This window comes from Notolepis coatsorum, assembly GCF_963971535.1.
Source record: "Notolepis coatsorum genome assembly, chromosome: 7".
NCBI lineage: Eukaryota > Metazoa > Chordata > Actinopteri > Aulopiformes > Paralepididae > Notolepis > Notolepis coatsorum.
The window spans coordinates 97,091,507-97,118,195 of record NC_140171.1 but is presented as its reverse complement, the minus strand read 5'-3'; the positions used below and the strand labels follow the sequence as shown (position 1 = coordinate 97,118,195).

Below are 26,689 nucleotides of genomic sequence, written 5' to 3'. Positions count from 1 at the left end.
CCCTCCAATGTACAGTTTCTTCCCCTTCGGATGTATATATTTTTCTTATGATATTTTTTTTTCTTTCTTAAACAGTACCGTATATTTGTATGTCTTGTATGTCATAAATGTCCTGATGAATTGAAAATGGATGACCCTGATGTAAACAAGACGAAAGTATTTCTCTGGTCTGCATCCCCTTAACAATTGTGTGTATTGAGCTGCACTGTATTGTACCCATTCTGCAATCTGTTAATAAAGTTTTCAATCAATCAATCAATCAATCAATCAAGTCATTGTCGTAGCAAGTCATTTGCTTTTTCGTTCCTATCCTTGACTAAATCAAATATGAGATGTAATAATCTGTATATGTTTTGTCTAAATAAATACCTACCTATACCGAGCAGTTGTTTGTATCAGCCGTACTACTGTAATTTGTACCCATTCTGCAATCTGTTAATAAGTTTTCAATCAATCAATCAAACCGAGAGCGGCTGTCAAAATGATATATCTTTTTTTATCCTGTGCACACTGCACAGTTAAACGATTATTTCCTAAATAAAGTAATGACGTGCAATCATATAATTCTATGCGCTCAACGTGTCAACCACGCCCAAAAAAGCAAACGCCAACGTTACGTCATTCAGACGTGTCGCTGTGCATGCTGGGAGTACAATAACGTTGAAGACATTTTGGATTTAAAGGGATCAACATAGAGTTGGCGTTTCTCTCGGGGGAAATAAACGAATGTAAACGATCTGGCGATTGACAGCCGTGCGATCAAAAAATGTGCAGCAGTCTGACAGCAACTTGAATAGCGTCGCGCAGCGGGGCGTCCGATGTTGTTGTGTAATATTGCAGGTCTGCCCCGTCTCTCCGCCTACAGTGTCTGATTGTTGGGCTCGTCTGCTGACTGTACACCGCATTGGCTGCACACAGCTGCTGGAGGTCCAAGGTCTCGATCTTCCGAGGGAGCGGACTGTTTCGGTAAGTAAACAAGGGGTTCGAGCTGTTTCCTTGAGATGGGCGATGTCTCCAAACGCCCCTCGGTGCATTAGCGATGCGCTGATCTGTGATCAGTGCGGTTGATTCTAATGCAGAGTTGGTAACCCCCCCCCCCCCCAGAGTGTTATTATTATTGAGTCATTCCGGTAGACAGGACTAGGACTCGTATGCAGGCTGTTGTTTGTTTATTTGAGTCAAATAAATGTATTGCAGATGATGTCAACCTAACTCATCACAAGGGGTTCATAGCCTAGTCAAACTGCCGTAGTTGGTTAGTTAGACATGATCCCATATCTTTCTCGTCTGTCTGCCTGTCTGTATTCGTAGTGTGTAAACGTTATAACGTGCAGGTAAAATAGTGCTTAAATCACTTTAGTAAAACAATAACTTTTACAAATGTGTTTTATTTTATCACGCCCCACGCCCTATGCAGATATCCCCAAGTGTCATGAGATGTTTAAGTCCATAGGTCATTTCAGTTGCCTCTTCTTGTCCTTTGTCAATAATAAAGGCAATTACAACTCCGACGTCCCCTCTGTACAAGCTTAAATCATTTTCTCAACTTTACCGATCATTTTCAATAGGCTACTGGATTCACAAGTAACTCTGAATGTTTATGTAGTTCTCTTACTTCCAACATGGCCAATGAATGTACAGTTTATTCCCCCTCAAATACTCTCTTTTTAGACTCCTTTGTACACATAAACAGTACTGTATTTGTAGATCTGGTATGTCATAAATGTCTAGATGCAACAGTACTGTCTACCTGTATGTCATGTATGCAGTGCCGTCTGGGAGAAATGTGAGGCCCTGTGCGAGATTTAAACGTGAGCCCCCCCCCCCCCCCCTAAAGGTAAAAAAAAATAAAAAATATATAATTTTTTTAATTTGTTTAAAAAAAATGTATACAGTCAACATATTCTTAAATAATAGTGCTGCCCGAGGCTGGGCATACAGTCAACATATTCTTAAATAGTAGCGCTGCCTGAGGCTGGGCATATGATACAGTCAACGTATTCTTAAATAATAGCGCTGCCCGAGGCTTAAGGCGCTCCCATAGTCCAGCAGACTGTACACAGAGCAGACTCCGCGGAGGTCCGCGCGGACTCTTGAGCTTTCATAGTCGAGCAGATCTCAGCGGACCAATTTCCTACATGCCGCGCCAGTTTACACAATTGTCCCCACGCTGTTCAACTTCTGTCATGTCATCGTCATCCGATGTCAAAATAAAGAGTATGTTATCTCCGTTTCCAATATTTCGAAATAAAACTGGCAATTTTACACACTTCATTTAGAAAAGCCATTCAAACAGAGATCAAAGCTCAAGAGTCCGCGCGGACCTCCGCGGAGTCTGCTCTGTGTACAGTCTGCTGGACTATGGGAGCACCTTTAGTGCCAATGCACCTGTATAGTCGTACACCTGGCAGTAACAGGGAAAATGCATAAAACACCCCTGGAACCTGATAAACAAGCTTAAAGCCAGGTAAATTTTTCAAGCACAACATGCAGATTTGCAGTTTTGCCTTATTTGAATGGAACTCTATAAGCTAGAGAGAGAGGGAGAGAGAGCGGGAGAGAGAGGTGTAACAATAGGATTGTTCTATTTAAGTGCTGTTGCACGTAGGACTCTTTTAGAGGTGACACCGAGGGTTCACTTAGGGTGGAACCAAGCTTATGTTGTAACCATAACAACTGTGAATAAAGTACAAGTAAGCAAGTCTGCTTTAACCCTTCATTGTGTACAGTCGGGACACAGACGGAACACATTGAAACATGGTGACAGCTGGGTACAGATCGGGAAAGTAATTTGCGCAGTAGCTGGAGAAGTAAAGAGTTGAGCTGGCGAGCTGTGGCTAACACGGACTTCGGGGAGAAAACTCTTACTAGCTATCGGCGATGGAAGGACTAAATGCGCTGAGACCTCCTGGTCTACTACTTTTGGACTCCAGCAACTTGGCGAAGGCATGGAAAAGTTGGAAGGAGGAGTTCACATTGTATACAGACCTTACCATGCCCGACGCCGAAGAGACAACAAAAGTCAAGCTATTTAAATATCTCGTCGGAGAAAAGGGCAGAGAACTATGGTCATCTCTGCCGAGTCCGTCGGCGAAGACAACAGTGACAACTATCATCAAGCAGTTTGACGAGTACTGCAATCCAAAGGTAAATGAAACAGTGGAAAGATACAGATTCTTTATCAGGAACCAAGGATTGGATGAAAACGTGGACAGCTATGCAACAGACTTAAGAATGCTTGCTAGTAGTTGCAACTTTGAGGACATTAGAGATTCCCTGATCAGAGATCGAATTGTATGTGGTACAAATAGCTCAGAACTGAGAGAGAGACTGCTCAGGGAGGATAGCAGGGGGCGAAATTAAAGCCCGCCGCCCGCCAGGGGCGCTCAGTTTTTACCTTTGGCGCTTGCCACTGAGAGCCCTGCCCGCCGTGTGGCGTGTGGACGTGTAGTTCATAATGATACTCTTATTTTGAAAATCTGTGCGGGTCTCATTTCCGGCCCAAGCGCAGCTAGAGTCATAATATCGATGGCTCCGGCAGTTAGCAGCATTCGGTTCGTATGATATTCTTATTTTGAAAAAAAACGTGGCAACGAGTCATATCCGCCCAGCCCTGCAGCGGGATACTATTGGCTTCTGCTCGTATCAACACAGAGCGGCCCGCAGCTCTAGTGCCACTGCTAACGTTAAGCTCTCAGAATGGTAGCAGCTCGCCTGCAGCATCTAGTGCTAACGTTAAGCTCTCAGAATGGTAGCAGCTCGCCCGCAGCTCTAGTGCTAACGTTAAGCTCTCAGAATGGTAGCAGTCTGCTCTAGTCTAGATCGGACCTCCATGAGCTGCATAATACCTCTGTTCCCTCGTTAGCTAGCTCGCGTTAGCTAGCTCACTTAGATCGATCTGTCCCAGTAAACTAAATTGTCTTAACGTTATCTACCGGGCTAGCAGTAGCTACAGATAGCTCCTGATATCAATGTCTTATAACATTGATTGAATGCGTATTCTAGCTGAGGGCATGTTGAATGTGATTTGACAAAATAACCGTAACGTTAAAATTGGGTCCAGCTGCATCGCCGGAGAATCCTTGCATGCTGAATGTAGGGTCTAGCTGAATATAGGGTCTAGCTGCAGGGCCGGAGAATCCTTGCTGGAGCTGGAGGCTACTCAAGTATACACACAGACAGTGGAGCTGTTTGCAGATAGCAAGCATTTTGACTTATTGCGTGGTGGCGATGTCTCGCAGATAATACAACTACAAGTATGATTATATAATATATATTTTATTTAAAAAAATGTTTTTTATATAAAATATATATATATTTTTTTTTAATCAAAAATTTTTTGGCAGGTAAGAAATATGCTTGGCGGGTAGATTCTTCCCATCTACCCGCCACTGGCCGGTGAGTCAAAAAGTTAATTTCGCTCCCTGGAGGATAGGCTGACTCTGGAAACATGCCTAAAAATATGTAGAGCGTATGAGCTGTCAAGGTCTAATAGCAGGACACTGCAACAAGGGCAGGCAGTGGAAGAGGTACATGCGCTAAAACAGTCAGAAGAGTGGAAAAAAGACAGCGAGGTTGACTGCATGTTTTGTGGGAAAACACATGAGAGGAACAAGAAGAAATGCCCAGCTTTTGGGGAAAAGTGTAAAAAGTGTGGGAGAGAAAATCACTTTGCGGCTAAATGCAAGTCAAAACAGGAGAGCAGCAAGAAAACTAGGAAAGTGCATGCAGTAGCAGAACAGCACAGTGATAGTGATTCTTATGAGGAAGACCTCTGCTGCATAACAGAAGTAAATAGAGAGGATGAAAATGTTAATCAGTTAAAAGACAGCCACAGGCAGGGCCAACAGCTTTTTGCAGGGATGATGTTGGGGGAAACGCTAGTTAACTTCCAAATAGACTGTGGGGCCACCTGTAATGTCATCCCTATACATTTGTTAAACCCTGACACACAGCTAGAACACACTGAGAAAGTGCTGGTGATGTACAATAAGACTAGGGTGATTCCTCTGGGTACATGTAAGGTTAGGATCAGAAACCCCAGAAACAACAAGCGTTACAGGCTAGAGTTTCAGGTGGTAGACCAGAGTAGCAGAATCCCTTTACTGGGCAGGAAAGACAGTGAGGCTATGAAGTTGATAAAGGTACAGTACGAAAATATCCTAGCTATAGACAGCATAGTGAGGAAAGAGCAGAGTCCAGTGACAGGGGGAGAAAGTGACAGACAGTCGCCAGACAGTCACATGACAAGGGACAGAATAAATGCTGAGTTTGGGGATGTGTTCACCGGAGATGGATGCATGGAGGGGGAGTATAAAATAGAGATAGATGACAGAGTGCCGCCAGTGAAACTGCCAAAGCGCAGAGTGCCTGTAGCGATGATCGTACCGATACAGGAGGAACTCAAGGATCTGGAGAGAAGAGGGATTATCACACCAGTGGAACGCAGCACTGACTGGATCAGCAGCATGATCTCATTAAGGAAGCCGAATGGGAAACTAAGGCTGTGCATAGACCCGAAACCTCTGAATCGGGCACTAAAGAGAAGTCACTATCCACTCCCGACTATAGATGACATCCTGCCGGAGATGTCAAAGGCAAAAGTATTCAGTCTGCGACGTGAAGCACGGTTTCTGGCACGTCAAGCTAGAAGAGGAGTCAAGCTACCTGACCACATTCGCCACTCCATTTGGTCGCTACCGTTGGCTCCGGATGCCGATGGGAATAAGCCCAGCACCGGAAGTGTTCCAAAGAAAGCTCATGCAGGCCCTAGAGGGCCTACCAGGAGTCTACGTCATAATCACAGGGGAAGGAGCAACGCAGGAGGAGGCAGAAAAGGACCACGACAAGAAACTCTGAGGCTTTCTAACCAGATGCAGGGAGCGCAACATCAAGCTGAACGCGGATAAGTTCAAGCTTCGACAAAAAGAGGTGCCCTACATAGGTCATCTGCTCACGGCTAAGAGGCTGAGAATTGACCCGGAGAAAGTACGGGCGGTCAGAGAGATGCCGAAGCCAACAGATGTAAAAGGAGTACAAAGACTGGTTGGGATGGTCAACTACCTGGCGAAGTTCTTTGACCACCTGTCAGATGACTGCGAGATTCTTAGACAACTCACACGGAAGGAAAACATGTGGGAATGGGCAGATGTCCAAGAGGAAGCGTTTCAAAGGCTGAAAGACAAGATAGCCAAAGCACCAGTCCTACAGTATTACAACAGAGAAGAGGAGTTGACGCTACAATGTGACACAGGACTGGGGGCCGCCCTGACACAGAAAGGTAAGCCTGTAGCATTTAGTAGTAGGGCGCTCACGCCAACTGAAAATGGCTATGCCCAAATAGAGAGAGTGTTTAGCCATAGTGTTTGGTATGGAAAAGTTCCATCAATATACATATGGTAGACCGGTGACCGTGCAAAGCGACCACAAGCCTCTAGAAAATATCCACTGCAAGCCACTGCTTAGTGCAACGAAGAGATTACAAAGGATGCTACTCAGACTGCAGCACTATGATATTAGTGTGACATATGTGCCAGGAAGGGATATGTTGCTTGCAGACACGTTGAGTAGAGCATACTTACCAGAGAGCACTAAGGGAGACAGTGAGACAGAGGTAGAGACGGTAAACATGGTTAGCTATTTACCCATCTCAGCAGAGAGGCTGAGCGCTATCAGAGCTGCAACAAAGGATGACCTAAAGTTACAGAGTGTGGCAAATAGAATACTGTCAGGGTGGCCCAAGAGGAAAAGAGACTTGCCAAGTGACATCAGGCACTACTATTCGTTCCAGGAGGAAATGAGTTTCCAGGACGGCATCGTTTTCCGAGGAGAAAGAGCCGTGATACCAGATGCACTCAGGGGTGACATCACGTACAGGATCCACTCCTCGCATCTGGGAGTAGAAGGATGTCTGAGGCGAGCGAGGGAGTGTGTATACTGGCATGGGATGAACGAGGAGCTAAAGACCTTCATTGCTAAATGTGGTATATGCAGGTCAGTGGACCCAAGGCAACAGAGGGAGACGCTACACCCACATGACATGGCCAGCAGACCCTGGGCCAAGGTAGGGACAGACCTTTTCTCGTTCCACAACAAAGACTACCTGATCACTGTAGACTACTTCTCTAACTTTTGGGAGGTTGACTATCTGTCTGACACTAAGAGCAACACAGTAATCAGAAAACTCAAGGCCCACTTTGCCAGGCAAGGGATACCTGATGTCGTTATGTCTGATAACGGGCCACAGTATGCATCACAAGAGTTTCAACACTTCAGTCAGAAGTGGGGTTTTGAACACAGGACATCTTCGCCAGGATACCCACAGAGTAACGGGAATGCGGAGTCGGCGGTAAAGACAGCCAAGGGCCTGATGCTGAAGGCTGCAGCGGCGAGAGAGGATCCGTACCTGGCTATGTTGGACCATCGTAACACGCCGAGCCAGGGCCTCAACACAAGTCCAGCACAGAGACTCCTAAGCAGGAGGACCAGAACCCTGCTTCCTACAAAAGACACTCTGCTGGAGCCAGAGGTAACGGACAATGACCACTGACCAGGGACTGAAACGCAACAGACAGAGACAGGAAAAATACTACAATCGCAAAGGACATGGACACTCTGAAAAGAGGAGACGGTGTGAGAGTACAGCCTGGTGACACACACAGGACTTGGAGAGTGGCAAAGGTGATCCAACCAGTGAGCCACAGATCATATGAGGTGGAGTTAGAGTCGGGAGGTGTTCTGAGAAGAAATCGTCGCCACCTCAGACACGATCACACCACTATAGACACACCAGGTACAATCACACCTGCGTCACCAGTGACTGAGAAGGCCGGCCCGCCAGTCAACCCGGTAGGGAGCCAAGGTACGGTCACTACCAGGTCTGGTCGACAGGTTGTCAGGCCTCAATACCTGAAGGACTATACTTCGTGATTAGAGAATGGACTGGAGAGGGAGAAAAAAAAAGAGTGAAATGGGTTATGTGTGCACAATCATGTTTTGAGCGGTTGAGTGTGGAGGGGTACTAATGAGTCATTTACACAGTGTTGTTGTTTGGATCTGGTGTAAGTAAGTAGAACACAGGTTAAGTAGCTGTAAGTTAAATATCGAGATTGTGTATATATCTGTACTTGGAAAAAGAAAAAGAAAGATGTAACAATAGGATTGTTCTATTTAAGTGCTGTTGCACGTAGGACTCTTTTAGAGGTGACATCGAGGGTTCACTTAGGGTGGAACCAAGCTTATGTTGTAACCATAACAACTGTGAATAAAGTACAAGTAAGCAAGTCTGCTTTAACCCTTCATTGTGTACAGTCGGGACACAGACGGAACACATTGAAACAAGAGGGAGAGAGAGGGGGAGAGAGAGAGCGAGCCCCCCCCCGTTGGGATGAACTTTGGAGTCTGTTCCTAGTTTATCTGCCACACGTTAGCACTCGATAACGTATCTAACGCTAGCTAGCGTTGGCTAACGCTAGTTAGCTGTCCCTGCCTTTAGCTAAGCTACTAGCCGACATAGCTATAGCCTGACTGAACGTTCTAACACGCACCAACTTTCATCTTCAGTCCATCTGCCGAACGTCCTCTTCGTCTTGGCATAACCTAATCACTATACTTGGTATTGATAAGCTTACGGCACGCTAGGGCTGGGCGATATGGCCTAAATATGATATCACGATATTTTCTGACCTTTCGGCGATACACGATACACATCACGATGTTTTTCCTTTTTTCCCCAAACAATTCATTATGAGGCTTACCAAGACAGTATTTGAGTTTGCAAGCGAACATTAAAGACAAAAGACTCATGCATTTAGCATTTTTATATTATATATTAGATTTAGATTATTGGATTCTTAGATTATATATTTAGCATTTTAGCCTTTCGTTTTTTTATATTATATATTAGATTAGATTTAGATGATTAGATTACATATTGTAACTATTTATTTATTTACATGTATGTATACATTTATTATTTGAACGGCTTAAGGCTATATCTGTACTTGATGTTTGTTTGTTGTGTTGCATACTTGAAATAAACTTCAATCAAATCAAACCCCCCCTCTTAAAAACAAACCTGTGTTTAACCTAGCCATCTATAAAACATCATGCTAAAACTGTGAAACAAATGTCCTACTCCCCTAAAGAAAGAAATACATAGCAAACATGACTCAGTTATCCAATAGTGCTGCTGCTTTTTATTTTGTTAAAATCTTTTAGTTAATAAGACTAAAAGACTACAATATATATGACTACAAGGGCCAGAAGCCCACTTCATGACGGCTTCCTGTCCTCTCATTCCATTTCCGGTTTTCCGGTTAACGTTACATTTTCAACAACAGATTGCTGCTAATTAAACACTTCATGGAAACGGAGTAACGTTAACGTTATGTCGAGTTCATACGTGTAGTGTAGTATGAACTCCACATAACGTTAACATTACTCCGTGTCCACTGTTGCTGCCACTGTTGCGTCGCAGATGCATGGTACACTCTGTTAGCTCCGTAGCTAATCCGCTCATAAACTAACTTACAGATAGCAGTACCGTTAACGCCGGAGTTTACTCCTGGGTTTCAGGGGGCATCCCTAGCACCGAGCCACCACCGCCTCTCTGGCTAGGTGTGTGCGCTTGCGTGCGTGTATGTGCGTGTAGATGACGTAATTTTGGCAAGTGTGTGTGTGACTGACTTTTTTTTTCTGCGAGAGGGAGAGGCGAGAGAGAGAGGAAAGCATTTAGCACTGCGCTTGTAAGTCTCATCTCAGCCGCGGCGGACTCTTAACGCGAGGGCAAAACATCACGATATCCGCGATACGTTTAAAAAGTGTATCGTTAATGAACTGTACCCGATATTTATATAATATCGTCATATCGCCCAGCCCTACGGCACGCTGCATTATTTCTTCTGCTCCGATGCTGCACATTTGGTTTTCAAAAGTAGGATGCTCTGCCTCTTGGCCAAGACATCCACTTGCTCCCGTGGATAGCGCCGAATAGACCCCCTACCTGTACCCCCTCCCCTTGTGGATAATACCGGTCTTCTTCACATCTCTCTACCGACTACCAGACCGACGCCAATCAGCTCCCCCTATGTTAGTCCTCCCACGATGCTTTGCACACAAGTAATTTAATGAAACCAATAGTATATCTGCAGAGCCCGGAACACTATTCTACAAACGTGTCTAATGTGAAATATATAAGCATGTAAGCAAAACTAGATTTTAGGTCTGTGATGGAAAGTGATTGTTAACATTATATTTCTTTTTATTAAAAAAAAATTTAAATAAAAAAATAAAAAACTACGTTTTCTTTTTTTATTGTATTTTTTTGCGAGGCCCCCCTTCCCGCGAGGCCCTGTGCGACCGCACTGCTCGCACGCCCCATGCGGCGGCCCTGCATGTATGTCATATGTTATGATTAACACTTTAATCGCCGAAGACGCTGTCCAGCGTCTTTCCCCGCCATGCTTATTCTGCCGAAGACGCTGGACAGCGTCTTTGATATCAATATTTCAAAAATCTGTGATCGAAATCATATTTCTCCCCCGGAGACATTATATGTACTGGTGAGCCCCTCTCAACTCTCCAATGGTTCAAGAGCGCCATCTGGTGGCCGATCGGCGGATCGCCCAGGGCAGAAACAGGAAGTGGAAGCTGGTGCTCATTTCAATTCGGTCCGATCACTCGCTAATAGTCCCAGGACTCGAGCTGATCACAACGGATAGCAATCCGTTACCAATAACTCGATAAACAACATGATTTGGACGTATATACTATTATACAACCTGGAAATCGATCGGATATTTCGACATCCCATAATAGAACATTTTCTGTTCCACGCTCATCTCCCAACGGCGCGAGGAAGCTACGGTGAGTTTCAGCGTTAATTTTTAATGTCTTCGATACTAACTGCTCTAATGATCATATCACCCACACTAGATGAATGATATAACGTTGCCCACGGAATTATAAACGACCCCCCCCCCCCCCATCCGGTCAACATCAGATCATACGTAGTAACTCCTAGAAGCACGTCCAGTTGACATTTTTTATCTCGCACAGATTCCTACCAAACTGTATTTGATCATCAATATAATGCATTTAGGGCTATAAATCAAGTTCTGGAGAAAGCTGCAGAAAACGATAAAAACATACTTGTACTTTAGACCGTATTTTAGTATGAATATGTGAATGAAAAAGTATAACGTTGCTACACCCTGAACAATAGATATAAGACGTTGAATGGGCCATAGTAATGTCACTTTAGCAATCCAATTTAAAAAGTTATAGCCCTGCAAAGAAGGGGAACTTCTCCATGTTAAATAGGGCTGGCGAGGGATGGTAAATTATGAATTTAACCCCGGCGATCAAAGTGTTAATTGAAAACGGTGGACCCTGATGTAAACAAGACAAAAGTCTTTCTCTGGTCTGCATACCCTTAACAATTTGTGTGTATTGAGCCGTACTGTATTGTACCCATTCTGCAATATGTTAATACAATTTTCAATCAATCAATCAAAGCAGCCCATAATCAAGAACTTGCCTAATTTCTGTGCAGTGGTAGAGTAGGTGAAACACTGGGAAAGCATGGTATTACTGTTTTATTGTGACTTGTTCCAGTTAAGTCATCAAATTGTAATTTTCTTGTTGATATATTCATAATATACACATTGTAACTGAGGGGTACAATTCCCTGACTATTGTTAGATATGATACTTACTACCACTACCTCTTGTACTTTAGACTCTGGCCACCCAGTACTAGGTATAAATAATTATGATAAACACTCCCACCTGATGAAACGGATCCAACACAAATGTACCAAGTCGAAAGTCTGCGTTTAATAATAATACATAGCAAAAGGTATGTACAACGATCACTTAATTACATTTATGATTTGAAATAGTATGCACTTTTATGGCAAATGAGTATTCGTAGGTAGATCAATATCGAATGTCTAATCTCTGATTGCGCAGGAAGCAAATATACAACCTGGAATATTTAGGGAACAATAGCAATGATACTTGAATGATTATATAGCTGGATACACTAGGGGAAGGTTCCGACTGCTTGTAGGACAGCTGGAGGGGGGGGGTAGAGTCTGGCTGTATCCCGTCTGGCCGAGGGTATCCTGGGAGAGCCCACAGTCGTGCGACCCGGTGCCCAGCGATCCTCGATCCACAGATGAAAGCATTTGGACTCTCTGTGGCCGGCGTCCTCCGGTCCACGATGGAGAGACGTGAGGCGACCTCGTCGTGTAGAACGTCTTCTCACCTGTCGTCCTCTCCGGGGGGGGGTATTTCCAACACACCGCAGTGTTGGCCTTTATCCATAGAATAATCAAAGTACTCAAAGCATAATCCAAGCCGGGGAAGGCTAGCCGTCGTCGGTAGAATAATCCAATATACAGGTCCACTCGCTCTTTGGCCTGGAGCTCCTCGGGTGCAGCTTCACGTGGGGTCAACCACCCTGGATAAGCGTCCAGCTGATGCCCGAAACGATGGGGGTGCTGATTACTATAGAACTCTTACCGCACGAGGCACTACATATGAATAGACTATTATTAGCTTAATAGAATACGTCCAACTTGACGATATAGTGCCAAATATGACTATTCAAATATTAATATACACGATGTCTCAATGCCGATACTGGGCCGAATTGGCCTTACTGCCCACACGTGGTTCGCGGGGAGGCTTTTGCGTCTGTCACTCTGTTGGAGGGTAAGGAACTGGACTAAAAGGAAAGCTCTACTTTAATAGCGCAGTATATATACGCACTATGAACAAATAGTACCATTAGTGGTGTGGTAGACATATTCCTACGCGGAACTAGGACTTGTCCATACATGTTGAGCGGTACGATTGAACCTGGTCTGAGGGGTATGGCGACCTGGCACCAAGGTCTCGTCCAATGGTAGAATGGAGACTATTATGGGATGTTCAGTAGACTAGAAGGGATATTCAATGCATATTGTACAAGGAATATACAAGGGATATCAGGGGATATACAAATACAATTAAATATATATATATAATTAAATATATATATTCGGTTTAATCTGATCCTTCAGAACAGCCGCCCCCTAATTGGTCCCAACCCAATTAGTTAAGCAGAGACAGATTAACCGCACTGTGTACCACTCAAGGGTTCGCTGTAAGGGTCAGTCAACTCACAAAGTCATAGGGTCATGGTCATCGATTGTGTCTGGGAGTCGGGGCAGTTCTATGAGCCTCGCCACAGGACGGGTGTAAATGCGCCCCTGGACGAGTACTTCAGCTGCTCGGACCTTGCCATCGGCACCGGTGATCACTTTGCTTACGCGGCCAGCCGGCCACATAGCTCTGGGTAGTGACTGGTCAATAATCATGACGACTGTTCCTTCCGTCAAATTGTCTCTCTCTTTTACCCACTTCTGGCGGGTCTGTAGAGACGGTAGGTAGTGCAGTAGGAAACTGCTCCAAAACTTGTCGGCTAATACTTGGCTGTACCTCCACATTCGTCGGCCGTTCGCTTCTTCAGGCCGGTACATTGTCTGGGGTAACGCGGGATCTAGCCACCCCATCAGGAGGGTGTTGGGGGTGACTGGGTCGACATCTGCTACATCACTGGAGACGTAACCGAGGGGCTTTGAGTTCAATACTCCCTCAATCTCCGTGAGGACTGTCATTAGGACTTCTTCCGCCACAGTCTGGGCCCCAAGTACTGCATACAGGGCTGTCTTTATAGAACGTACTTCTCGTTCCCAAGTTCCACCGAAGTGGGGTGCGTTTGGGGGGTTGAATTGGAAGTCAATCTGGGCTGGAGCGAGGTGGGTCTTAAGTTCTGGGCCCATAGCTTGGAAGCTCTCCCTCAGCTCTCTTTCTCCGCCTTTGAAGTTTGTCCCGTGATCGGACAATAATGTAGACGGTTTTCCTTTCTGTGATGTGAATCTTCGGAAGGCCATAAGGAATGAGTCTGCGCTCATGGTCGGAAGGAGCTCGATATGTATCGCTCTGGTGGTCCTGCATTTGAATACAATACCCCACCGCTTCTCGGTGCCTCTTCCTTTCTTTATGTGCAGCGGGCCAAAACAGTCCATGCCTGTTGAGTGGAATGGCTTGTCGCCGAGTCGGAGGCGACATGGAGGTAGGTCAGCCATCCGTGGTATGCTGGGCTGCGCGCGCCACTTTCGGCAGTCTAGACAGGTTCGCTGGAAGCGTCGCACCGCCTCTCTTCCTTGAAGTATCCAGTAACGACGTCTGATTTCCGCGAAGACTCTCTCTGCTCCTGCGTGGTGTACATCCTCGTCGTATTTCTTTATAATCAGCTCTGTGACCTTGTGTCGGCTGTTCAATACGATCGGGTACTTAATGTCATCCGGTAAATTGGGGGCTCTCCGCAGGCGACCACCCACTCTGATGAGGGTATGTGTGTCACTCTCGGGGGCCAGATGAATCAATCTGCTGTCTGATGGGACGGGCTTTCCTCCCTGTAGACAGTCTAGTTCATCGGGGAACGAGTCTCTCTGGGCTCGTTGCAGTAGAAGCAGTTCTGCTTCCTCGTAGTCAGCTGCTGACATCAGCGGGGGACTTAATCTCTGGGTGGTGCCGCAGGAATGTCCGTTGCTGCGCACTCTCTATGGTAATGCAATCGTCTATGTTGGGGTCTGCGGAGACAACAGTGCTCAATCCACAGAACATGGGTTTCTTATTCTCAGCCTCCTCGTCACTTGCTTCCCTCGGGGTGGGCGTGGGCCAATCTCCTTCCGGGAGCTTGAGGAATGCTGGTCCGTCACTGTAGATGTTATGACGGGTTAAGTCATCTAGGGACATTCCCCGGGTGATGACGTCAGCTGGGTTGTGTTTTGTATCAACATAGCGCCAGTTTGCTTCTCCGGTTAACTCTCCGGTTAACTCTTGAATCTCAGTGACTCTGACTCCCACGAAGACTTTGTATTTGCATGAATCCGATTTGATCCAGGCGAGTACTGTCGTGGAATCTGACCACAGGATTGTTCTATGCACCGGAATGGTGAGCTCACGTTGGATGAGCGTGGCTAGATGCGCTCCTGCGAGGGCTGCGCAGAGCTCTAGACGTGGGATAGACTGTTGCTTGCGTGGGGCTATTCTCGAGCGGGCGAGGATGAATGCTGTGTAGATCTCTCCCCCCTCTTCTTGGGCCCGCAAGTAGGCTACTGATCCGTAGGCGACCTCGGAGGCGTCACTGAAGACGTGTAAATCCATTTTACATGTCTCTGGCCTCACCGTGGGTGGGAAGTAGCTTCGGCGTATATTAACGCCTGGGAGTGAGTGGAGTTCCATCTCCCACTCTCTCCAGGTGGATGCAAGGTGTGCGGGAATGGGGTCGTCCCAGCCCTGGTCCTTGTCCCACAATGCTCGTACAATCATCTTTGCCCTGGTGGTGTACGGTAGTATACATCCTAACGGGTCATATTGTCGGGCGAGTGTTCTGTACACACTCCGTCTGGTGGTCGGTATTGCCGTCGACCTTCCCTGCTCCGTGGTCAGGGGTTGGTGTCTATAGTGGAGCGAATCTGTTTTGAAGCGCCACACTAGTCCTAGTGTCATCTCTTGGGCTTCTCCTGGGATTGTGGCCATCCAGGTCTCGCTGCTCGCTGCCTTGTCCTCGGAGGAGAGGCTGCGCAGTACGTGCGGATCGCTGCTGGCCCACTGCCTGAGATCAAAGCCGCCTTTGATCAGAGAGGCGCGGAGTTTATGTAGGAGAGCCTCGGCTTCTTCCTGGGTCGAAACGCTTTGTAGACAGTTATCTACGTAGAAGCTGTTCTTCACACTGTGTCGGACCTCTTCGTCCGCTGCTGGGTCCTCTGCGACATGTCTCTGTAGTGCAAATGTAGCACAGCATGGGCTGCATGTAGTTCCGAAAGGGAGGACTTCCCATTGGTAGATGGCTGGGTGCTCATCTCCTGGCCTCTCTCTCCATAGGAACCGCAACAGGGGCTTGTCCTCCTCTACTAATCTCACCTGCAGGAACATCCCTTTGATATCCCCGCTGATAGCCACCTTGTCCTGGCGGAAGCGGAGTAGTACGCCTAGTAGGGAGGGGCCGAGTGTAGGACCGGGCAATAGCTCTTTATTCAGATTTTGGGATCCGATCTGGTAGCTGCAGTTAAACACGATGCGGTCTTTGCCGTTGTGATGAACCTTGTGGTGGGGCACGTACCACGATTCAGTCGTCTGGTCGGCCTCTTTAATGTCAATCTTTGTGACGTGTCCCGCTGTGATGAGCTTCTCAATCTCAGCGCGGTATACACTTTCTTGGGCGGGGTCCTTGGCTAAGCGCCGCTCTGTGTTTAGTAGGTACCGCTCTGTGGCGTCTTTCTTTGCGTGAAAGGTAGGCATCCCTTCCCGCCGCAGGAGTGGCGTGGCGTATCTCAACACGCCGCTGACTGGGACTCTCTTTGTTCCCGTCTCGAGGAGGTTAATGGCGTAGATGTCGTCTTTAGAGCGAATGTCTTTCTTTTCGTTCTTAAAGGGCATTTGTTCTAAGGTCCATAGCCTCTCTACATGCTGCAGGAGTGCGGTGTCTCCCTCTGTGACTCGGGAGTGGAGACAGCTAGTGGCTGTGGTTCGGTTGAGAGATTTGGCGAGTGGGCCTTGGAGAGTCCATCCTAGGCGGGTCTCGACTGCTGCAGGACAGCCTCTGGGTCCGGTATGAACCCGGTCTATCGGGACAATGAGGTCTGCATGGTCGGAGCCTATCAACAGTGTCGGGGTAGCACCGTCTATGAGTGGGATCGGTAGCTTGCGTAGATGTACATATTTCTCCATCAGCTTGGCTACGGGGTATGTGTACCGCGAGAGTCCTATTTCTTGGCTGGTGAAAGCATCTGTAATCCTGTACCGTCGCTCGGGCTGGCCGCTTGCTGCGATAGAGAATGAGACATTCTCGCCCTTTATCGTTTTCAAATCTCTTCTTATTGTCCGAATTGTCATTTGGTTTTCGCTCCCCCGCAGCCCTAGCTGGGCCGCAGCGGACGCGAGCAGAAGGGTCTTCTCTGACCCGTCATCAAGGACGGCGTAAGTGTCCATGACTTTATTCTGGTAGCTCAATGTCACACGGACTACCTTTAAGAGCACTCTGGCTCCGCTGCTGCTGGCGGGGTCGATGTACATGACGCTTGCTTTGCTGCTTGATGGTGCGGGTGGAGGCCGCCGTCTGTTACTGTCGTGGAGTATGTCCAGATGGGCTCCATCGCACCGACTGCACTTTTTCTTTAAGCGGCATTCGGCTGCCATGTGTGATCGCGCACAGCGAAAACAGCGTCTGTTGGACTTTATCCATTGACTCGCTTCCTCCGCATTCATCTTGGGGAATGAGTCACATTGTGACAGCCAGTGTTCTTTCTCACAGTAGGGGCACACTATCTTCCACTTCTCCTTTCTTGAGGGGGTACTGTGGCTCCTACTGCTTGGCACTGACTCCGATTGGTGCATGACAGTCACCGATCTTCTTCCATCATTTAGTCTCCTGGTTCCTTCTCTGGAGCCAGGGGTGCTCCGTCCGAATGTATCTAGCCGTAAGCTGCTGACTTCTCTCGCCAGGAAGTTGGCTAGATCGAGGAGGTTCGGTTCGGGGCCATTAGGGTCTCGGTGGTCTCTCTGCCGCCTAAAGCGCTCCTGTCGGGCGGGCGGTAGCTTCTCCAAGATCCTCTCTACATTTGAGTTGGCGTATAGTTCATGCCTACCCTTTTCCCTCTGCGCTCCCAGCATCCCTACCAGGGACTGCACTCTGATGGACAGGTCGTCCAGTGCTCGATTGTCTGTTGCTGGGGGTAGGCGGTCGATGTGCCTGATCTCCTGGATCACGTAATCCCATATACGTCCATATCTCTGGTCCAACGCTACCAGCGCTGCGGTGTATGGGGTCGTGGAAGTGGCGTAGGCGAGCGCTATGTTGTGTGCGCGGGGTACCTTTAAATGCTTCAGTAGTATCGCGTATTTATGGCGTTCATCAATGACATCCACCAACATTGTCTCCAGACACATGCGGAGCTCCGTATACTGGGCCCGGTTCTCCTGGGTGAAGTCTGGTACCATAGGTGTGCCAATGTATGACGCGGATTGTTGATACATCGGCGAGCGTTGGGGGAGAGGCCTCCTAGGCGAGTCTCCTCCTGCTCCTTGGCGTGGGCTGGTACCGGCTGTGTACCATGGCCTGCTGGTCCAGGTGCTGTTCCTCGGTGCGGGTCGTGCGTCGTGCTCACCCGTGAATAGCGTCGGGGGTCTGTAGCGCAGCTCCGCGGGGGTATAGCCTGGGCTGTACTGGACCTCCTGGTCCGGTAGAGTACTGTGCTGTCGTCGGGCGTGGTTCTCCTCCTCTTCCTCTTCGTCTTCCGTTAGGTCATCCAGGGCTTGTAGTCTCTGATTTAGCCTCTCCGCAGTGTATGCTGCTCCTTCCCGGTGGCTGGGTCTCGCTTGGACCGGTTGGGGAAGGGGGTCTGCGGGGGGTATAAACCTCGTCTGTTGGTCAAGTTCAGGGTCGCTTACTCGGCTAGGGGATGCCGCCCTGGAGTGATGTCTAGACGAGTTCCTGGAGCCTCTGGTGGAGGGAGGGGGTGTGGTGCTTCTGATCAGCTGTTCTATTAGTTGCGCTTGTGCTCTGTCGCGCTCGGCTTCGCGCTTGGTGAGATCCGATTCTCTCTGGGCACCGGTGGCGGCGCGCTGGGCGTCGGCCCGGTCTCTTGCCATATTCTCTTCCATCTGAATGCGTCTTATTTCCAGGCGTATGTGCTCTTCTTCGCTCCGTTGCTGTATCTGCAATCGATCGCGTTCACCCTGGAGTCTATCGCGTTCAGTAGAGGCTTTCAGGCTGACGAGGAATGCCTGCTGTAGTGTCCTCTCTGCCTCGCTGGGAGAAGACGGTTGTATAGGGGAGCCGTCCCTTGGGGTACTCCGTGCGGAGTCTTGGAGCTCTATCTCCACGGTGCTCTCCTCATCTTCTTCCGTGCCGGGTTCTCTCTCGGTAGTGTTGTCTTCCTCCCGGGACTCGTCGGGGACTACTTCTTCGGTATTGGCGGGGTGTAAAGTCATGTCTGGTTCCCCCTGGTCCCCACCGTGAGCTGGGTCAGTTACGTTAGAACCCATAGGGGCCTCTATGGTCGGGGTAGCCTGGTCGTTAGGGTTAGACATAATTTTACTTTCTAGTTTTACCGCGTTTACTGTTGGTAGAAGACTAGGTTGTTGACTGACAGCGTAAGCCTCTAGGTACTGAGGGAGCTGTCGTTTGCGCCGCGGGCGTTGTTGGTTAGGAGGATCGTTTCGTGGAGTGTTCATCATAGGCCATTTTAATATTAATAACACTATATTAATATTACACTGATTACCCTCCGGCTCGAAGGACCAATTGTAACTGAGGGGTACAATTCCCTGACTGTATTGTTAGATATGATACTTACTACCACTACCTCTTGTACTTTAGACTCTGGCCACCCAGTACTAGGTATAAATAATTATGATAAACACTCCCACCTGATGAAACGGATCCAACACAAATGTACCAAGTCGAAAGTCTGCGTTTAATAATAATACATAGCAAAAGGTATGTACAACGATCACTTAATTACATTTATGATTTGAAATAGTATGCACTTTTATGGCAAATGAGTATTCGTAGGTAGATCAATATCGAATGTCCAATCTCTGATTGCGCAGGAAGCAAATATACAACCTGGAATATTTAGGGAACAATAGCAATGATACTTGAATGATTATATAGCTGGATACACTAGGGGAAGGTTCCGACTGCTTGTAGGACAGCTGGAGGGGGGGGGGTAGAGTCTGGCTGTATCCCGTCTGGCCGAGGGTATCCTGGGAGAGCCCACAGTCGTGCGACCCGGTGCCCAGCGATCCTCGATCCACAGATGAAAGCAGTTGGACTCTCTGTGGCCGGCGTCCTCCGGTCCACGATGGAGAGACGTGAGGCGACCTCGTCGTGTAGAACGTCTTCTCACCTGTCGTCCTCTCCGGGGGGGGTATTTCCAACACACCGCAGTGTTGGCCTTTATCCATAGAATAATCAAAGTACTCAAAGCATAATCCAAGCCGGGGAAGGCTAGCCGTCGTCGGTAGAATAATCCAATATACAGGTCCACTCGCTCTTTGGCCTGGAGCTCCTCGGGTGCAGCTTCACGTGGGGTCAACCACCCTGGATAAGCGTCCAGCTGATGCCCGAAACGATGGGGGTGCTGATTACTATAGAACTCTTACCGCACGAGGCACTACATATGAATAGACTATTATTAGCTTAATAGAATACGTCCAACTCGACGATATAGTGCCAAATATGACTATTCAAATATTAATATACACGATGTCTCAATGCCGATACTGGGCCGAATTGGCCTTACTGCCCACACGTGGTTCGCGGGGAGGCTTTTGCGTCTGTCACTCTGTTGGAGGGTAAGGAACTGGACTAAAAGGAAAGCTCTACTTTAATAGCGCAGTATATATACGCACTATGAACAAATAGTACCATTAGTGGTGCGGTAGACATATTCCTACGCGGAACTAGGACTTGTCCATACATGTTGAGCGGTACGATTGAACCTGGTCTGAGGGGTATGGCGACCTGGCACCAAGGTCTCGTCCAATGGTAGAATGGAGACTATTATGGGATGTTCAGTAGACTAGAAGGGATATTCAATGCATATTGTACAAGGAATATACAAGGGATATCAGGGGATATACAAATACAATTAAATATATATATATATAATTAAATATATATATTCGGTTTAATCTGATCCTTCAGAACACACATAGAAACTCTTGTTGCACCCATTGCTTCTTCCAAAATGGAGGACAAATGGAGATGCTAATCATTCAAAGGCAATCTCACCTTCTACAGCTTCAGAACATGACCTCATTCAGTTTAGACTAGCTACATGCTAGTTCAGTCCAGTCCAGACATGTTTTGTTTCTGGTCATGGTATCATTTTATTTAAAGAGAAATTCAGATCAAGGAATTCAAGCATGAAGGCTTGAAGTTTGTAGCCTGGTTGTATGATTTGCAACAGTCAAATGACTTGAGAGTATAGGGTCATCATGATTAGGCCTAATCAACTAAATTGGATAAACCAATTCCCCCCAAAATATTGATTTAAAAACTCGATGCTTAGAAACATTTTCATTGGTGGCAGATGTGTCTAGTCAGATGGAAATACAGAAGGAGAGTATGAATCATTTAATTCAGAAGAACTAAGATTGTTAAAAATTAAACGAAGTTTAAAGTTAAAGTGCTGCTTTATACTGCCCTCTCATAGTCCATGCATGCGTTTATTCATAGCTCCATTTGGTCTTAGTCAACCAAAACATTGTTAATCAATTAGTTGATTTTTATGCTTTTTAACATGCCGAATAAATTATTTCCTGAAGAATGACACTTTAGGGGGAGATAGTAGGTCAAGCACTTTAGGGGGAGATAGCAGGTCAAGCACTTTAGGGGGAGATAGCAGGTCAACAGTAAATGCACTTTAGGGGGAGATAGCAGGTCAACAGTAAATGCACTTTAGGGGCAGATAGCAGGTCAACAGTAGATGCACTTTAGGGGAAGATAGCAGGTCAACAGTAGATGTACTTTAGGGGGAGATTATAGCAGGTCAACAGTAGATGATCTTTAACACATTGGGCGCCGGGCATTGTGCCCATCATTATACCCAGTCTGCCACCGCTGTAAGCCTATGGAGATGTTTACCTTCTTTGCAGGGCTATAACTTTTAAAATATTATAGCTATATCTGCATTACTATGGCCCATTCAACATCGATTATCTATCGTTCCGGATGTGGGAATGTTATATTTTTTCATTCATACATTGTTGTGTTAATACCGTCGAGAATATAAGTATGTTTTAAGCTTTTCTGCTGTAATTCCAAAAACGCTAGTTATACGCATATGATAGATTATCGATTGGTGTTTCTTTCCTATACACCAGGGATCGGCAATAGGCGGCCCGCGGGCCAACATTGGCCCGCCAGCAATAATTTCTGGCCCGTCAGATTATTTTGAGAATATGATATTTATTTGACGCACGGGAAATATTCACTCGGGACGCCAAGGTGTCTTTTATTGTGAAGCTGTATCTATCTACCGGCAGTCATCAAAAGCATGTCTGTCACTATAGCCAATTGAAATGCTAGAAATGGTCAGGTGGACTGGGAGAACCAATGGAATAGTCCCACCGGGCCCTGTGTCTTTCCCTAACACACTTTCACTTCCGCGTTCGAGATGCGACTCGCGAGCGAGTTGAAGAAAACAAAACAAACATCTTTGGATAGATTCTTTGCAACAGGGAAATATAACGCTTCTTTTAATAAACAGGAGCCATACTTAAAATACGGGTTTATCGTAACAGGTCGGTGATTCTTGCGTGCCGAGCCGACGTCCTCTCTGCATAATATGTGGCGACAACAACAACAACAACAACGAGGCAAGTTGGCAGATAAAGTAGCTGCATTCAACGCCAATCTGGAATTGGAGGGCGGCGAGTGGATATGACATGTTTCAAACATTAGCAGGGATTTTGGAGGACTTAACAACAAACAAGAAGGTATGGTGAGTCGTGTTTTCATGCATTCTGATCTGTTCATCACCCGCCGGTGTTCTGCAAAATTCTACTCTTCCTCGAATTCTGCTGCCAGCACTCCTGCGCGCAGAACACCGGCGCCGCGGTGATCTGCAACAGCTGAGAGCTGTTCATGAATGAATGGATGAGTGAGAACTTTGTTTGGCGGATTGCAGAGTGGGTGCAGTGCAGTGCGGCGCAGTGCACACGGTTGTTGGGGGGATGCAGACCAGAGAAAAACTTTTGTCTTTTTTCAATATCAGTATATTAAATTAGCCATTGTTTTTGATCCTGGCCCGCGAAGCAAGGGCTTGGGGAAAATCTGGCCCGCGGCAAAACCTAATTGGCGACCCCTGCTATACACGCTATATTAAAAAATTCAAATGTATATGATCTGTATACATTATGCTTCATCATGCGTGAAGGAAAAGGGGGGGGAGGTCGTTTATAATTCCTTGATCGTCAGTACGGCTTTATTTAGTATGGGTTGATATATTGATCAGACTGATTGCAAACAAAGAAATGGACAGACTGATTGCAAACAAAGAAATGGACAATCGGGCTGAAAATAACGTTTGTGTGCTCTTACCGTTCGCCGATGAGACTGGATGAAAAATATCCCAATTATTTGAAGTCGATCTCCTAGATCCATTTCTGGTTTGTATGCCCCAAAAAAAAACGCCTAAATCATATAGATTATTGCGTTTCGAAAGCGATCCAAATGCACTCGAGTGTTTGTCTGGACCTACGGTAACTAGTTATGACTACCGGAGAGATTTCCTCGATGCACCGATCATCCACTTCCGGTTTGGCGTGAGTGTAACTCGCCCGACCATCCACCAGGCAGCGGTATTGAGGCGTTGCAATCTCAGACAGGGTGCCGCTGCAGTCCGGAGGGAGGCTGGATGAATTATGAATGCCATGGTGAAAATATGAAATATTGATCCCAAAAACGATTTACGCCGTTGTTGGCGTTCAACGCATGGCGGGCAATAACGACTTACGCCGTTTATGGCGCACAATGTGTTAAGGGGATATAGCATGTCAACAGTAGAGCATCTTTAGGGGGAGATAGCAGGTCAACAGTAGATCAAATCAAATCAAATTTATTTATAGGGCCCGACAACACACGTTAATGTCCCCATGGGCCGTACAGGTCTTCTTTAAACAAGTCAAGAAGAAAACATAACAATAAGTCAAGAACAGAACAAGAACACCATAAGGTCCAAACATTTTTAGATGAATGCAAATAAATGAAAGAATGCAAGCACTCCCAGACATACCCCACGCGAAGGTAAGGAAAAACTCACTAAAACCTAACAATAGGGAAAAAAGCTCCACAGGCAGTGTGGAGGAGAGAAACCTTAGAAGGGCCATTCAAGGGGGGATCTCCCTTCTTAGATGTTGGTGATAGTAGTGTTGCAGACGGACAGTTGGTAAGCATGCACTCTTAGGGGGAGATAGCAGGTCAACAGTAGATGATCTTTTAGGGGGAGATAGCATGTCAACAGTAGATGCTACATAGAAGATGCTGCTTCATCTGAAAGCCAGGAGAATTAAGATTAATTTGAGACACACAGCTCAGCACTGTTCTCGTCAGACATCTGTAATTAACATTGTGTTTTGGTTAGGCGCCCATTAAAATTTGAACGAAGAACATTATGATTGAAACATATAATGGCCACTCCCAACCTCAATTACATGTAATGGATTTCTGCAGCAAGTTTAGAGTTGAGATCATTAGTTACACAGATTTGGTGCAAAACCAAAACAAATGTGAGAATCTGTAACATTTGGAGTTTCCTCTAACATCACCATCAGTCCAAACTTAAAATGTTCTAAACACAGTCATATCTTTATTTTTCCTCTGTCTAGTGGCACCAAAATGCATAATTTAGATTCCGATTGATTTCCGCCCAAGTACATTTGCACATACAATTTGACTTGGTGAGGTTGATGCAGTGCTATATTCAAACAGATGACATAAGAAACAAATGGCAGCAACCTAACTGAGTTAGCAGATAAAAACATGAAATAGTTGAATGAATATTAGCTATTCAATCAAATATATACAAATATGAATATCCAAATGTACAAATAAATGTTATTGCACAGCTCAGGGTGTATTGCACAATCTGTGTGTGTGTGTGTGTCCTAGAAGAGACTGAATGATGTGATGCAGTGTGTACTTGTCCTAGAGGCAGGAGAGACAGGATGATGTGATGTAGTGTATGTTTGTCCTAGAGGCAGGAGAGACTGGATGATGTAATGTAGTGTATGTTTGTCCTAGAGGCAGGAGAGACTGGATGATGTGATGTAGTGTATACTTGTCCTAGAGGCAGGAGAGACGGGATGATGTGATGTAGTGTATACTTGTCCTAGAGGCAGGAGAGACGGGATGATGTGATGTAGTGTATACTTGTCCTAGAGGCAGGAGAGACAGGATGATGTGATGTAGTGTATACTTGTCCTAGAGGCAGGAGAGACGGGATGATGTGATGTAGTGTATACTTGTCCTAGAGGCAGGAGAGACGGGATGATGTGATGTAGTGTATACTTGTCCTAGAGGCAGGAGAGACGGGATGATGTGATGTAGTGTATACTTGTCCTAGAGGCAGGAGAGACAGGATGATGTGATGTAGTGTATACTTGTCCTAGAGGCAGGAGAGACGGGATGATGTGATGTAGTGTATACTTGTCCTAGAGGCAGGAGAGACGGGATGATGTGATGTAGTGTATACTTGTCCTAGAGGCAGGAGAGACGGGATGATGTGATGTAGTGTATACTTGTCCTAGAGGCAGGAGAGACTGGATGATGTGATGTAGATTGTAGTGTATACTTGTCCTAGAGGCAGGAGAGACGGGATGATGTGATGTAGTGTATACTTGTCCTAGAGGCAGGAGAGACAGGATGATGTGATGTAGTGTATACTTGTCCTAGAGGCAGGAGAGACAGGATGATGTGATGTAGTCACAGTGTATGTTTGTCCTAGAGGCAGGAGAGACAGGATGATGTGATGTAGTGTATGTTTGTCCTAGAGGCAGGAGAGACAGGATGCAGTGTGTACTTGTCCGTGGCAGTAGAGACCGCATACCAGGTGGTGATGGAGGACGTGCCTAGAGGCAGGAGAGACGGGATGATGTGATGTAGTGTATACTTGTCCTAGAGGCAGGAGAGACGGGATGATGTGATGTAGTGTATACTTGTCCTAGAGGCAGGAGAGACTGGATGATGTGATGTAGATTGTAGTGTATACTTGTCCTAGAGGCAGGAGAGACGGGATGATGTGATGTAGTGTATACTTGTCCTAGAGGCAGGAGAGACAGGATGATGTGATGTAGTGTATACTTGTCCTAGAGGCAGGAGAGACAGGATGATGTGATGTAGTCACAGTGTATGTTTGTCCTAGAGGCAGGAGAGACAGGATGCAGTGTGTACTTGTCCGTGGCAGTAGAGACCGCATACCAGGTGGTGATGGAGGACGTGCAAATGGACTCAGTGTAAAAACTGCACCATAATTTTCTGTAGCAGCCAGGGTGAATGTCGTAGGAAGTACATTCTTTGTGGTGTTTTCTGATGAGGGGGCTGATGATGTGCTCCCACCTGAGGTCCTGGGACACGATGGTGCCCAGGAAGCCTGTAGCTGTTCCGCAACTGTAGCTATTTCCGGGGTAGGCCTGATTGGCCCCGACAGGCATGTGACCCGCCGCGGCCACGCCCCGCGGCAGCCTCAGGACGCGGCAACGAGGCTGCTGTGGTTCACAGGCGCTTTCCGCCTTCAACGCCGCCCGCAGCATTAGGCAGGAGTTCGCGGCGCCTTTCACATCGCAGTCATCAGTCATAATAATCGCGCCGCATACACCTTACTGTAAATTGTACCTCATCCCATTTCTGCTTTGCACTATAGCGTATTGTATATTGTATGTGTAGCTGGTCTAACCACAGCAGCCTCGTTGCCGCGTCATGAGGCTGCCGCGGGGCGTGGCCGCGGCGGGTCACGTGCCTGTCGGGGCCAATCGGGCCTACCCCGGAAATAGCTACAGTTGCGGAACAATCACAGGCGCCCAGGAATCTGAATGACTCTGCAGTGGGAAGTGGATGAGTCACA

General features: G+C 46.8%; 1 protein-coding gene across 2 annotated transcripts in view; it reads left to right on the top strand.

The window, feature by feature from the left end:
* Positions 1–676: 676 nt before the first annotated feature.
* The window catches only part of klc4 (kinesin light chain 4), a 135,055-nt gene continuing 109,042 nt past the window's right edge, over positions 677–26,689 (top strand). For both annotated transcript variants that reach the window (XM_084318955.1, XM_084318956.1), the window contains exon 1: positions 677–966. The gene's annotated coding sequence lies outside the window, so the exon portion shown is untranslated. The remainder of the gene's footprint in view (positions 967–26,689) is intronic.